A 15,423-nucleotide genomic window follows, 5' to 3' on the forward strand; every position below is an offset into this window, starting at 1 on the left:
TGTGAATTTAGTGATAGAGTCACACTGCATCTCAGGCAGCCAGTACCGCGACAGCCCTGTGTATAAACGGTCACTAAACGTGGACCAAAGGGGGCTTAATAAATTTAAAGCAGTGGCTCGATAATTTAGCATCAAAAGAAACATATTATCGAACATCTACAATGTGATTTCTACACTTAAAAGATTCCATATAGTAAAGTTCTATTACTGGGAAGTGAAGTGTGAAGGATGTGACAGATACACATTAACAACAGCTTATGTTGCTCAGATCATTTTTAGGTTGTAGCTAAAACGATGTGAGCATCAGTTCGACAACCATTAAAAACTGAAGTGCTTCTTCCTCCTCAGCCAAAAAAAAAAAAAAAAGGCAAATACAGATCTCAACTGAGACTCTTTGCACCTTAAAAAAAAAGGGGAATTTGAAAGAAGCCATCCATCATAACCAGATCTGACACTTGATGTTTTCAGTTTCACAACAACAGTAAGGCAGACAACGAAATGTACTGCAGCGTTAGCCACTAGCACTTTGCTGGCGCAACCGAGCTCTGCAGCCACTTCAGGGCTGCCCTGTGAACGGCGATGATTCAAATCACCGGTCGGGAAGCCCTCGAATCACCTCTCATTTCGTCAGTGGAGTCACTGTACTGTTCTGAGCTGCATCAGTGTGCACAGAGCAAGGCAGGATAGCGGCACGGCAGCCTATAAACCTTTACAAATCCAGTCTAGACTTAAAAATGACCTGTCTAAAAACCTAACTGAAACAGAGAGCAGCGTAACGCAGAGCCTGTGCGACTGCTGCTGAATGCTAGAGAGTTTATAACTTGGATGACCAGGACACACACTTCATTTCTTTTTGTGGAAATGTGATATTTTCTCACAACACGGATGATGGATGGTGTGTTACAGGAAAACGTGAGACTGGACATGTAAGCTGTGGTAGGAGGTTAGTGTGGAGCGGCTGCAGGTGGAGGCTATTCCTACAACCATAGGTCAGGTGTACTGAGTTAAAAGAAACATCAGTACTAACGTGGAGCACACTTTATTCTTTTGATTTTCTCTGCGGCAAGAAAAATATATCAAAAAGGTTATTTTAAAAAGGAAGTATTAACCACGTTTTGTCTATTGTTATAAAAAAAACCAGAAAGGAGCAATAAAACTGGCTACATATGATCCACGAGGCAGAAATCACATGGCACACTTCTATTCTTCAGCAGATTACATCCATCATTAGCAGCGTCTCAACACACGGACTGTAAAAGAGAGGAGACGGGAGGAGGAGGAGGAGGAGGAGAGAGGGACGAACGGGGGCCAGCGATTGGCCGGCCTGTGCCTCCAGATGTGATCATCCAGCTGTATCCAGGCTGGACAGCAGAGCAGCTATTGGATTTCCTGCCTGTTCCCCTGCTGCCGGGCTGCCTCAGCGACACTGTGTGAAATTACATAAGGCTGTCCCCTCCCCCTAATATATCACTTTATTCTGACTACACACAACATTACTTTCATTTTCTACTAGATCAAAATACTGCCAAACCAAACTGGTTTTAACGAGAAGCCATCTTTCTTTTTATTCTATATTCCTATTTTCAATTAACGCATTAACTGCCGTAAACTGTTAACTGCCATAAAACCTCTGGAAAACTAAATTGTGAGTGCAACTAACTGAATTAAGTGATGATTGTAATCATTTGAGATGAAGCATTTAAGTGTTGGTGCTGATGGTGCAGCTCTGAATTGGACACTCACTATAAAAAGGCAATTTTTTATTTCTTCCAATAATGTTTTGCGCTAGTCAGGGGGTTTTTAATTTTAAAAAAAGTCTGAGAACCACTGCTTTAAAAAACTAATCAACAGCCCTTAAGTTGCCCCTTCCTGTGGGGGTGGTTTAAGACTAAATTACCCTGAATTGATTACTCCCAAGACTTTAAACAAAAAAGTAACACGAATGACGAATAATCAAACATTGATTGAGGTTGAATGATCGCTGTGAATCACTGTTAATTATTAATGGCCCCCAAAACTACTCTCCACAGATCCTCTTGGACGGCGCTGCTGCAGCAAACACCCCTCTCAGCCCCGCAGGACACAGTGTGACAGCATCACTCTGATGTACGAGGTCTCAACTTACAAATCCCTCTTTATTCTCCGTCGGCTCTGTTCTTTAAGCCCACCTGACATTCAGCTCTCTCCGTGCCGAGGAGCAGGAAATAAAAACTGAGGAGTGCACTTGTCTGCTGGGCTGACCTACTTCCTCACTGCTACTTAATTATTCAAGAGCTTTGAAATGTTCTTCTGTATTGGCCGCATGCAACCCGAGCGCCTCTGTTTGCCCCTCATGACAGCAGCCTCACAGAACTTCCATTTATGCATGAGAGGGTTCGAGAGAGAGAGAGAGAGAGAGAGAGAGAGAGAGAGAGAGAGAGAGAGAGAGAGAGAGAGAGAGAGTGTGTGTGTGTGTGTGTGTGTGTGTGTGAGTGTGTGTGTGTGTGTGTGTGTGTGTGTGTGTGTGTGGCCAAACACTAATGCCCATGCATGCTGGTGTTATTTACACAGACAACATACCAAACAAAACATCCCAACCTAGATTTGATACACGAGGTTTTGAATTATGGACAGATAAAACACTCAAACATTACAAAACACGAGAGTAGACGTCACAACCAGCAGCTTCCTGTTTTGATGCGCTCAGACGGCGAAATTGCCCCGTCATGGACCCGGCGCACATGTCGAGACATGGAGTTCAACCCTCCCACACGAGCACACGCTATAACCTGTAATTACACTCCACTTAGGCCTTCATACCTTTCACCGTTTGCTTGTCACTCGTATTTCGACTGGAAGATCATCAACCCTGAGGTGTGTGTGTGCCCTTGGCTGCCCTTCCCAACGTGCTTTTCCAGAATGTGGAAAACAAACTATGCTGTAACACAAAATTCCTAGTGCAAACGTTCAGGCCAATCAGAGAGATAAATATAACACTACCCACAGCTGTAGCCTACACACAAACAAGAGTAATGTCCTGTCATCTGTGTTGCGTAACAGAGTCAAGTGAATAACTTTACCACAGAGCCATTTCTAATCTCTGCTAATCCGCTGTCTGCCTCTCTTTTAGTACGTTTAAATATGGGTGACTGGTTTTAATAGCAACTCCATCTCATAGCCATCAGAAGAGAAAGCCTTGAATCCTGAATAATAAATGACTTCCACACAAAACACTGACATGCATTCAGAAAGGGATATTATCTAAATAATGGTCTTCCAGCACAATAAAGGCTGCAAGCAACCATTTTGGTTGTCCTTTTTTTTTTATATGAAATCAATTATTTTCTTGGTTTGATCAGTGAAACGAAGAAGTAAATGAAGCAGCTTAACCTTTTCTTATCATAATCTCGCCCCCGTGTTGTTTACATTCCACCATGTTGGATTTAGTACCCATACCATACATCATTGGACAGCTTCGAATCTCGTCTATTTATTGATCAAAAACGCTTTTGGGATACAATCACAACAGCAGGCACAATCGGCGCCGCAGAATAGCAAGCGAACGATCATAAAATTGAGCCAACTCACCCAAGAAGACTCATTGTAATCCTGGAATAACAATAATAATAATAATAATAATAATAATAATAATAATAATCATCTAACAAAAACAGTCCAATATATCCACTCCACTAAGATTTATTGTGCATCTACATGAGCACATAGATAAATGCCCATGAACAGCTGTCTATACATCTATATATCTTTTAAATGAGACCAAAACCATGCATATACTGCAAATGGTTGAAGAACAGCTTTTAATTTACTTTGGGTAAACGTTTTTAGGCATTTTTAGGTAATTTTACATACATGGTAAGAGGTTAAAAGTTAACGTTTAATCTTGATCTTGCGCCTTAAAAAAGGTGCAGTTTAAGTTGATCTCCAAAGACCCCGACTAACTACATATAGCACCTTTCAAAAATCCGGTTTACAAAGTGCAAAACATCAGAATTAAACATTAAGTACCATCAGTAAGAATATATATAACAAACAATAAACACTGTGAAAGATAGCGATAAATCCACAGTGAATTAGAGGTTAGAAAAAAGAACCACAGGAAGACTATAAAAGTGCATTTTAAGAAGAGACTTAAAGGAAATGATGGCAAACGCTCCGTCGCCACTGTTGAAGACGAAACCGCTCCAGAAACTCACGGGGGGGGGGGGGAAAGTTTTAGCGGCGTGAACTGACCTCAGCTCGACTCAAGCCAGACGGTGGCGCTGTGACTGGATAAAGTGTTGGTTGAGATTATATCCAGCTACACAAAAACAAACCTGAAAAGCTGGCAGTTAGATCGGATGCTCATAGAGTTGTTGCTATGGAGACAATACACCGTCTCGTTGCACTGGTGTGTGAACTGGCAGGTTTTCAGAGAAGCAGCAGACCGATTCTTTGGAAGTAGTTGCAAGTTTCAACTCGTCCTTAAGCTTTACAACAGGAAGAAAGGTGGATTTAAGTCAGCTAACAGTATTTGCTATAGAATAACTCTGATTAAGTAACTGGCAAGCTGTTTGGTCAAATTCCACTAAACCACATCAATAAAAAGGGGAAATGATGAAAGAGGGAATCCTTGTCTTACTCAGAACAACATATCACCTCTAAATGAGAGCACAGGTCCGTTTTTGTTGTTTAAAAAAGGTCCAGTGTGTAAGATTTAGTGGCATCTGGCGGTGTAACTGCAGATCGCAAGTCCCTCGCTTCACAACGCCCACGACAAACTACGGTGGCCACCAAACATGCAAGAAAAGCAAAAGGTTCGTCCCTTCTAGGCTACTGTACAAACATAGCAGTTCAACATGGCAACTTCCAGTGCCTGTAGATAAAAACATCTCAAGGTAACAAAAATATAACGATTCTTATTTTCAGGCGATGATACACTAATGAAAACATACTTATAAATATTATATTGTATTTCTACCAACAGATCCTCCTAAATGTTACACACTGGACCCTTAATTGTGCCTCTTTTTGTTGTATAATGCCTCTAAATCACAATTTGGGTGCTCACGTTGTACAATAAAACATAAATCTTGACAAAAAAAAAAGGTGTATATGGACTTTCTCTCATTCATATTGGTCATGATAGGAGGAGGAGGCCCGCGTTCTGTTGCCACAGCTCGAACAACCTCCATATTTTCATCAATCCACATTACACATTACACTGGCACTATCAGAGGCTCCTATAGCACAGGCGCAGTAAGGGGAAAAAGGCACATTTTTGAGGTATCTACTGTCTCCGCTTCAACTGTGCAAGAGCCTGACATCGGACAACTCAAATTTGGCCAAATACGGTATATATGTAGCCTATAACATATAATTTGTTTGTGTAATAGTACATTTTGCTAAAGAATTTAACTTAATCTTAGCAGAATTTGAACCATACTAACGGAAAACTACCTGACGTCTAAAAAAAAAAAAAAAAAAAAGAAGGGAAAGAAAAGCCAAATGAGAACCTAATCTGAACTCATTACGGTAATTCAGGCTAGATAACAAAAAAAAAAAAACAGTAGCAGGTCCACACGGTTATTGCCACATGAACTGGCACAGCTTCAGGTAAAATAATACTGTAACTGCAGCTTGATAACAGGGCTGGCAGGTCATCCAAACAGACAGAAAATGAAAACAGTGGCAGTCTAAATATTGATTAAAACAGCAAGGCCACACATAAAAAACCTCACAGATAACCATACTATAGCCTAAACTTCCACTAATGGAATACATAATATGTTAAAGTTTTGGAGCAGCTGGTGTTTCTTCAGATAAACATAACAAATGAGGAAAGATTTCAGCACTAGAAGATAATTAGATGTCCTCGAAGAACATCCAAAATGTTCTCTACTGTTTTAATGACACCTCAGCTTTCTTTAATAATTAAAAAAAAAGATAAAGCACTTGACAGTTAACAGGTGAAGCACGGAGTTAAAGCAGCCTTCACTCAGCTTTGTAATTACCAGAGAGCAACGGCTTTGTCTCGGGTTTGCTGAGAATCGACACGGCGGAGTACGACACAGATTTCACAGAGAAATAAACTCACTCATTACAGTTTTAATCGTATTGGTTTGTTGAGTTCAAGGATCAATTTTATTTCACTTAAGTGAGTAACTGCATTGGATTTTATGCAGGAAAAGTGTAGCAATCAGTGATCTGACTGATTCGCTGATTTTAATTACCGCAAACATCATAAATTCCTGAAGGGGCAGATAAATCCTCTAGGCCTTTTGAGCTCTATAAAAGTGACAGACGCAGAATCAGTCTGACCTTCAGACCCTGTTAACCCCTGGGCCAGCAATATACCCCCAACACACCCATCCCCCCCCCTCTCCGTTTGATGACTGCATCCTCTCGACTGCAACCCAAACACTAAAACCTGGGAGTGCATTATATATGAGGACAAAATCATGAGGCTAATGGCTACTTTCAGGATCTGCAAAGGGTCCAATATGAGACAGGGCTCCTTCCTCTAAACACACAACCTTGGTTTTTCCATTTAGCAATCCCAGAAAAAGCTCCAACTGCTCAACTTCAGACCCACTGGAACCGAGGTGGCACTGTGTCCACTTCAATGACACTCTGATTGTGAGTAATTCGAGGCAGTGCAACAGACCAGCTGTGCCCGATCATAATATTCTACCACACTGAGTCAAGGATAACATTCTCCACACACGAAATCTACCAGGTGCAGTCCCGCTAGTGAGCGAGAAATGCTAAGACAGCTGCTGTTACTCATTCAGTGAGAGGGAAGCTGGGTGGGAGGAGGGAATGCGCCTGGGAGGCAGTTTCACGGTGACTGCCTCATATTTCCCTCTTTGATTTCAGCGTGTTAACTTCAGGGTTCATAAAGTGCACCGCGGCATACCAGGAGGTTGTGTCATCTCCCCTGTTATCATTGTTTCACGTATTGTAATTAGAGTAAATGTGAATGGAAGATCAATCCGTGGTGTGAAATGCTCACTGGTGAAACGGATTTGCTTAAAGCTCGACCGCTGAACGGCTGAGAAGTTGCAGACGCAAGCGCGACTTTCTGGTCGTCTGCACGGGCTAGCGGCTCCCATCGAGGTTACATTAAGCTGATAAAATAGCAGACAAACACTAAAGAAATTTGCCTAATGTTTTACATACAGGAATGCACACTCATCAGGGGTGCGAGAGGTGACAAAGATGGAGGAGGCGCGCCTTCCCAGGGAATATTATCTTTCACTTATCAGCTTTAAAATCAGGATTTACAGTTGATTTTTAGCATGAGGGTAAAAGAGAAAGGCTCACCCTAGAATGAAGACAACCTTACTGCTATAAAAGCAGTTTAAAGGGGGGGGGGACATCCGTTCAGGAGTGCAGAGCCAGAGCTGTTTCCACTTTACAATAAGGATCAAACACTGACAAAACAAATGGAAAACCCTACCTATGTTATATTTCGGTAGAGAAGGAGAGTGGGTGTAAAATGAATGTGGGTTTTCACAGATTTCACAACTAAAAGAAGAGAAGATTCACTTCAATTCAGCTTCTGTCTCTTTCAGTGAGCCCCATTCTCAAGCAACATGATTAGGTAGAAGTTACTGTAGCTACATCATGTACGTCCACTTTAGTTAGGTTAACGTCTATGACTGTGTTAGCCTTACTATTATCTGAGCATAAAGAAAATCAACCCATCAGGGGCTAACGTTGAGTCGGCACTGTGGCAGACAAGCTCAACTAATGTACTCATCCCCAAAAAGGTAACATTACTGATGTTATGCAAAGGAGATTATGAACAACACGCACACTAGCTAATGTTTTTCTTGTCCATGGAAATAAGGTTACATCCAAATTGTAACAGCTAGCGTTCGCTAAATAAAACCACCTCAAGTCCAAAAGCTTGACATACCATCATATAAGCCAATGAAGTTAATCATTAAGCTACTGTAAGAGAGTCTTACATTAACCGGCCATGTGCAGACATAAAAAGGTTCATTTTAAGGCAAGAAAAACACAACAATTCCTATATTCAGGTGATTATACACTAATGAAAACAGCAATATTATATCCCATCTCTGCCATTAGAGCCTCCTAAATGTTACACACTGGACCTTTAACCAGGTAACACACACACACAAACATTAAAAACACACAGTAACAGCTCAGAGAGTCGTACACCAACAGAAAACAACAGGAGGAAACAGGTCTAGCTGAGGAAGCGACTCCAGTTGAGTGAGCCTCCAAACCCTTCACTAAATTTTTAAAAGCTAATTGGGATCAGCCCATCGTGCCAGTACCAACAGCACTGGGTACACCAACGAATCAGATGTTCCAGCTTGAGCCACATTCTGGCAGGTTGTGGTTTTATTACTTGCTGATAATAGTAAATAATCAATACTGAAGAGTCCCCGTTTATGGCATTAAAGCCTCTGAAGGACACACTTTAATGGAAACCTTTTGGGATTTACAATGACGCAACGTGCCCTTTCTTCCCACAAGAATTCAGTGTGAGGATTCATCTTTCACAGACAATAAAACGAGCGAGAACTCTCCCCTTTCCAGTTTCATAACTGTGTTGTGTTTCATAATACGGAGCAGAAATTGAACTAGCAGTGAGACGGTCTCCCTGCGGCACCACACTGAGCACGGGATTATCTTTGCCCCCATTACCCTTTTGGAAAAAGGGAGAGATATCTCCTCACTCTCGTTTAACTCTTTACAATCCACGCCGCTAAGCTGACACTGTACTGTGATTGAGTCAGCAGCGTCACAGCACTATGGATTATTAGCAGACCGACCGTCTCCGGCGACGATCACACAGCGTAAAACCAGAAAACTTCATGTTGAAGTACCAGCTAAACTGGGTCCTTACCACAAATTAAACAAACCGCCCCGTCTCTTTTTTTCCAATCATACATTTCCTTGTTTGATATCTTCTTGTCACTTATGCAGTCGGTGCCCGGACAACAGTAAATAATGAATTTAATGAATAAATTCTTAAACCAGAGTCCGCACACTTCACAGATTAAATAAAACGTCTGTACATGGACATGGATCCTTATCATTACCTCCGTTTAAATAATTCAAAGCAAGTTGTCTTTTACAAGGGACGCGAATTACCCCACATTGGAAATAATAAAAGCTCAGTATACATCAACAAACAGGCCAAGGACAACAACATATGGGCAAACATCCATTCTGGGAAAGGCATGCATTCACACTTCTCATAAAAAGGGACAATAATAAACTACAAGAATGCTTGTTGGGGAGTGTGCCATCAAAACATCTGTCATACTGATGTTGGTACCTAACTCCTGGTGATGTTGTAGTCTTCCATGAGTCCTACTGAGCAACCTTTTTTTTGTAAAGAGCTACTACCAGTGTTGGTTCAATGGCGACCCAGAACTTATCACCACCTACTACAAATAAATCTTTTTTGTGTTATTATAAGTATGAAATGACATTGTGAAAAGGGGTCGCTCATCTAATGGCTGCCTGCTCAGCACCAAACAGCAGACTAGCTGGTGAACCTGGATATTAGCAGCTAAAGAGGCAGATATTTCCCTCAGGTCCCTCGGCTAAAAGAGAGTGAACATTGGACTTAATATTTGCCACATGGCCAGAAACACGTCTCCAAAGCAATGATAATGTTGCCCTGTAACCAGATGGTAGTATAAGCAACTATCTTTTTATTTACGAGGTAGAAATGGAATACAATATTCGCATGTATGTTTTTCATTAGTGTATATTCACCTGAAAATAACTTGCGAGCTGGTTTTATCTACCATCTTCTATGGAGGCCCCCATGTTTAACAGCCAGATGCCACTAAATCATACAGACTGGTCCTTTAAAAAGGTGATGCATCACTGTCTTCACAGTTTGTTTCTATGACAGAGTATTAGGGCCATACTAAGAGGAAAAATGAATAAAATTTTGTAAATTACGAGTCTTAATAATACGAGAATGTACAAAAGAAGCAAGTTTTTCCAAGTCCGTGTGGTTCTTTCTTTGAAGTAGACACAGTCGTTTGTACAATCGTTTCAAAGTCCTGATACTAATAATAATTTCATGCTGATGAGCCAAAAGATTAAGTATTTCCTTATTTGTGAAACCGATACCAAAGTATAACTTCACAAGACACAACATTCCTCATTTTAACGCAGCGGGAAGAGTTCTCTTTCTCGTAAGAGTTCTCGTAATGTTACGACTTTATTCTCGTAATACTATGATTTTATTCAAGTAATATTACGACCAGGAAAAAATAATTCTTCTTAGTCTGGCCCTAATACCCCGTCGTATGTTTCCACTAACACCAAGCGGCTCAAATTATTGAACACAGTAGTACTTCTGTTTTTTCCCATGCACACCTCTCATATGCCGAATTCCCAAAAGGTAAAGATACTTGAGCAGCTAGTCGACCATGAACAATGAACCTGCCGTGCAGGCACAATACAGGTGCTTCTGGCCGTGGTGCTTTTCTTCTTTTGCCAGTTCAGCCAACATAAAAACACTAATATGCATTTCACACTCCGAGGGAGTCGCTTATGTTCCTGACTAAGGCTTCAGGAATTTGTAACCGTTCCACAATAAGAGGCTTATGATAGTTGGCCAGTGGAAGGCTTTAATTGTGTAGCGGCAACAGGAAGTGTTAAGGTTTCTCACAGCGTTTTATTTTAGTGTTTTATAGCAGAGGTGGAACCAAAGACCACCTCCGCTAAACATCATAAAATGTGAAACACTTATATGAAATAAAACATTAACCTTGTGGGGGGAAACGAGCACAGGTGCCATTTCAAATAAATGTTATATATTTAATGAGCTAGGTCATCAACTGCTAAAGTGGATCAACAGATGTGATGTGACAAGATCATGGCATACCGCTTCCTGGGGGAAACCCTGGGTTACATAATCAGAAAAGGACCAGATACAACAACATAGTACTTACAACTGAGGGTATCTACCTCTGCAGACAGTTTCTGGTTGCAGGTTTGGAGACATGTTACAGCCACGCAAAACATAAGTGAACAAACCCCCTTAAACAACAAATCAGAAACAGCTGTTCCCAGAGCACAGTGCATGAGTATATTGGGTTTGTTTGATTGATAATGAAGATAATGGGCGCCACTGGGCCAAGATGAGGAGGAAAATGAGTTTAACCCCACAGATTACAGGATCCAGCCATACATATACTGACAATATCTTCTACATCACAAAATTCCTCCACAAAAAGAAATATTTAAACAAAAAGAGCACTGATCAAGTAGTATTAAAAATGCTTCACAGATCCTTTGAATAATGTCTGTAACACATTGCCCCAAGTCACTTCAACTTAAAAGATGTTGTATAAGTCAAGGTTGTATGGATATAAAACTCCACAGTGCTGTTTCTCAATAGAAACCTTGAAGAAGCACTATTCAAAGTATTTGTTTTCATAAAGCCTGGGTGATGTTGGTGCAATGCCTGATGTAGTTTAATACACGTGTATATTCATTAAAAGGCACTTAAAACCACGTTTGGTGGAGTCAAAATTTACATTCAGTCACCTTCAGTTACAAAAGGCATTGCTTCTTCTTTGTGTATTAAGTATTATTTTATAGTTTGTGCACACGCATTTACAGAAACATATGAAAGAGAATAAAAAGAAATGTGTGTGTGTGATGTGATTTCTGAAATACACTCAATAAAATTACTGGTAAAAACTGAAATGTCCTCAAACTGCTATGTAACAGCTCCGAAGTAGAATACATCAGATTGCTTATCGTGGAAGTGGTTGCAGAGATTGAGCAGCTGACAAAAAGAAATAATAACACACATCCGCTTCTTTTCAAAACAACACACGGGGACTTTGTTTACGTTAAAGATCCCCTGATTTGGGGCAATGTTTTGTCCCCTGACACGTCAAAAAAAAAAAAAAAAAAAAAGGTCTATGAAGATGCCAACATGTATATCAAGAAGCCCCCCTACTCTTAAAAACCTGACATTACATTAAACCCAGTTTTTAAATGTGACACAATTTTAACAATTATACTGTTATTACAGCAACTTGTCAATCACCGACAACGGACCATTAACGCCCAACGCCGCCCATCGATGTGTCATCAAGCTGGTTGAGCAACTACGGTCAACAAATCAGAGCACCAGTATATACGCAGGTATACAGAGGACACCTACTAACACCTCCCTCCGGTGCGTATGTGGTTTGTTTTCCTTGGATAGCAAAAAGGCATGACATGGCTGTGTAATTACTCAGATTGTTAAGATTATATTATACCCGTACTGTGTATTTATAGCCATTATTGCCTTGCGTTGATATTTCCTTGTGCACTGTCTACACAGTGCCACCGCCTCCTGCTGTGACCTGTGCAATGTTCAATCACATCCGTCTATAAAAAGCTGTTTTCCTATTAAAGCTTTTTTTTTTTTTTCCTAGTCTTACTTAATGTGTATTTCTCTCTAATCCATTGTGTTGTATCTGGAGCTGCTGTAGCGAGTGAATCTCCGCCCAGTGTGGGATCAATAAAGTCTATCTTATCTTAATTTTCATGAGTGGAAAGAGTAAAAGTAAGAAAGGAAAATGCATAATTATGTAGTCGTCTCACCCCCGTCTGTGGGCTAGTATTGATTCTTCTGTGGCTAATGCTAATTTCATAATGATCCTCACTGCCTGAAGCCACGCAGCACAAGTTAAGTGTCAATGTGCAAACAACTACTGGCCTATTTCTGGTAAATATGCAAAAGTAGTGTTACATGTCACTGCTTATAACACAAGGCATTTATCCTTTGCTGGACGGGCTGCTTTAAAAAGGACAAACTGTGGCATAAATTAAGAGTAGAGCCACTTCTCCGGGCACCACTACACCGCTGCTGATCACCTGTAAATACAGATTAGGAGGAATAAAAATATATTATTCACTTAAAATAAAGTAGAATAAATGAGCAGTAGTTAAACTGTGGGTGTGTCTAGGTCACTCAGGTTGTGGCATGTTAATACACACATACACTCCTAGGATTATTTTTAATTTTGAGACCTTTAATCCAATTTAAATTGGTTAAAATAAATGCTCCTTATATTATTAAATGTTTTACATTGGAGGAGGAAGTGTGTGTGTCTTCCTTCCTCAACTTCCAGATGGTGGTCAATGAGACTGTGCTTGGTCAGGATGTGTCTCTGATTTCAATTTAACCATCAAATATTAACAGTTATAAAAGCAAACGCAAAAAAAATAAATAAAACAAGTATATTACTCTGATTAATGTGCAATATTCTGCTTTATTCTGTCACTAATAATGTGTTTTTTAAGGATTAGCCTCTCAACATTAAGATTATTATTCGGTCTCATATACTGTAACATACATATACTTCTATCTTCTATATATTGTATTATAATGTACAGACTTTTTAAACATAGTTTCTATATATATATACATTTTGATGTTAGATGTTGTAATAAAATACATATTTCTAAGGTTTTTATCATTATTATTTCCATTTATCTTATATTATATTTCCAAGAGTGCATGTGTGTGTGTGTGTGTGTGTGTTTTATTTATTGGTATTACTTTATTTATATATTCATTCATCTTTTTACGTTTTCATTATCTCCTGTACAGATAATTACAGAAAGAAGAAATTAATTAAAGACGAATATCTAAACAATAATTACATTAGATCCAATTAAAATGTTGAAAAAGGAGACCAGGTTGTGTAAACAGAGGGATTTTTATGAATTTTAAGCAGATTATTTACAGTTTATGAGCCTTTTTAAAACAACTCTGTCTGTTTTTTATCCTTTTTTCCTGTTTTGGGATCAATAAAGTATCCTGATCCTGATACATGGGGGGGGGGGCACTGTAACCCAAGTGTCACATTCACAAACAAACAAACAACTCCAACATGAAAAACAACACGCTTTTGTGCCTCTTAACAGCAAACAGATATTAAAGAAAAACAACAACAACCATTGTTTACAACACACAAGCGGAGCTAACGAGGCTAGCCACATCCCCACATTAATATCCGTTGAGATACACACACCGGAAAGTTGTCGGTGTTTATTAACGGGGTGGTGTAAGTCCCGGTGTGCGAGGAGCAACGTGTTTCACGTTGTAAACACCGACGAGGGAGTTAAACTACCGAACTAACGGCTCTGACAGCTAGCTCGGGCTAGCTCGACGTAGCCTAGCCTCGGCTTAGCTTAGCTAGCACCGTTTCAGGTCTCTCCGCTAGCCTAGCCTAGCCACTGTAGCACGTGTTCCTGATTTATAATATAATTAAGTAGCCAGGCAGCTACGAGTGCGGCGGGCGACGTTAGCAACCAGCTACTTTATAAAACAATTAAATTACATTTAAAAACAACAACATTACAGCCTCCCCCGTAGCTAGCTAGCGTAGCTACAACCGTAACGTATAGCCTCGAAAAGGTCAATACTGCTGTGTATGTTCTCCCCCCCTCCTCCTCCTCCTCCTCCTCTTCCTCCAACCACCTCCTCCTCCTCCGCTCCCCAACAACAGCACAGACGGACCGACGGACAACCAGCCATGCTATGCGGGCTAACTAACCTTAGCGGCGGGGCAGCGGAGAGCATTCGTCGGTGTGGTCGTTCAGAAAGCTCCCGATCAAAGAGCAGCGCCACACGGAGAGAAAAATCCTCCACACTCGGTCCCGATGTCGCTTTTAAAGATCTCCCCCTCCTCGGTTCGGAGTCCCGCCGCCGATCCCTGGTTTAATCCAAATGAAAGAGTGGGTGTTTGGGGTTTTTTTTTTGTGTTTTTTTTCCTCCCTTCTTCCAAGCTATGTCGTGCCCGTTCCTGCACAACACAAGTGGTCTGAAGCGCTGCTCCCTAAAGCCGCTGCTGCCGCTGCCGCTGAGCCTCTCTCTCCCCATTGGTCCGGAGCCTCTCTCGCCCCTCCTACGCTTTTATGTTATTCTATTATTATTTATTTATTTTATTCCCAGGCTCCCACAACAAATACAGTAATGTAGTGGTAAAAGTCATCAAAATAAAAATAATTTTTTTTAAAAACATATTATTAAGCACTTCTGCACATAACTTGTGTTTTATTTTTATTAAAATAATTAAATATGTATTTAAAATTAATTAGATTAAAAATAAAATTGACTTATTATACAGTAGCCACAGTTTTGCACTGTTTACACACACACACACACATATACATATATATATATAAACATGTTTCTTTATGGATTTATGTCAGTTTATGTATGCTATGTCAACCTTTTATAATCATTAAGGAAACTAAGTGACATATTTTATGGATATTTCAAAGCGAAATGACAGTTTGAACCATATATTAACGTATAACATATATTTCCAAGAGTGCGTGGGTGTGTGTATTTTATTTATTGGTATTAGTTTATTTATATATTCATTCATCCTTTTATGTTTTCATTATCTCCTGTACAGATAT

General features: G+C 40.2%; 1 protein-coding gene across 4 annotated transcripts in view; it reads right to left on the reverse strand.

Moving 5' to 3' along the window:
• Positions 1 to 14,854, reverse strand: part of ncor2 (nuclear receptor corepressor 2) — a 108,830-nt gene extending 93,976 nt beyond the window's left edge. For all 4 annotated transcript variants that reach the window (XM_051423326.1, XM_051423328.1, XM_051423327.1 and 1 more), the window contains exon 1: positions 14,553 to 14,854. The gene's annotated coding sequence lies outside the window, so the exon portion shown is untranslated. The remainder of the gene's footprint in view (positions 1 to 14,552) is intronic.
• Between the last annotated feature and the right edge of the window lie 569 nt (positions 14,855 to 15,423).

This window comes from Dicentrarchus labrax, unplaced genomic scaffold (genome assembly GCF_905237075.1).
Source record: "Dicentrarchus labrax unplaced genomic scaffold, dlabrax2021, whole genome shotgun sequence".
NCBI lineage: Eukaryota > Metazoa > Chordata > Actinopteri > Moronidae > Dicentrarchus > Dicentrarchus labrax.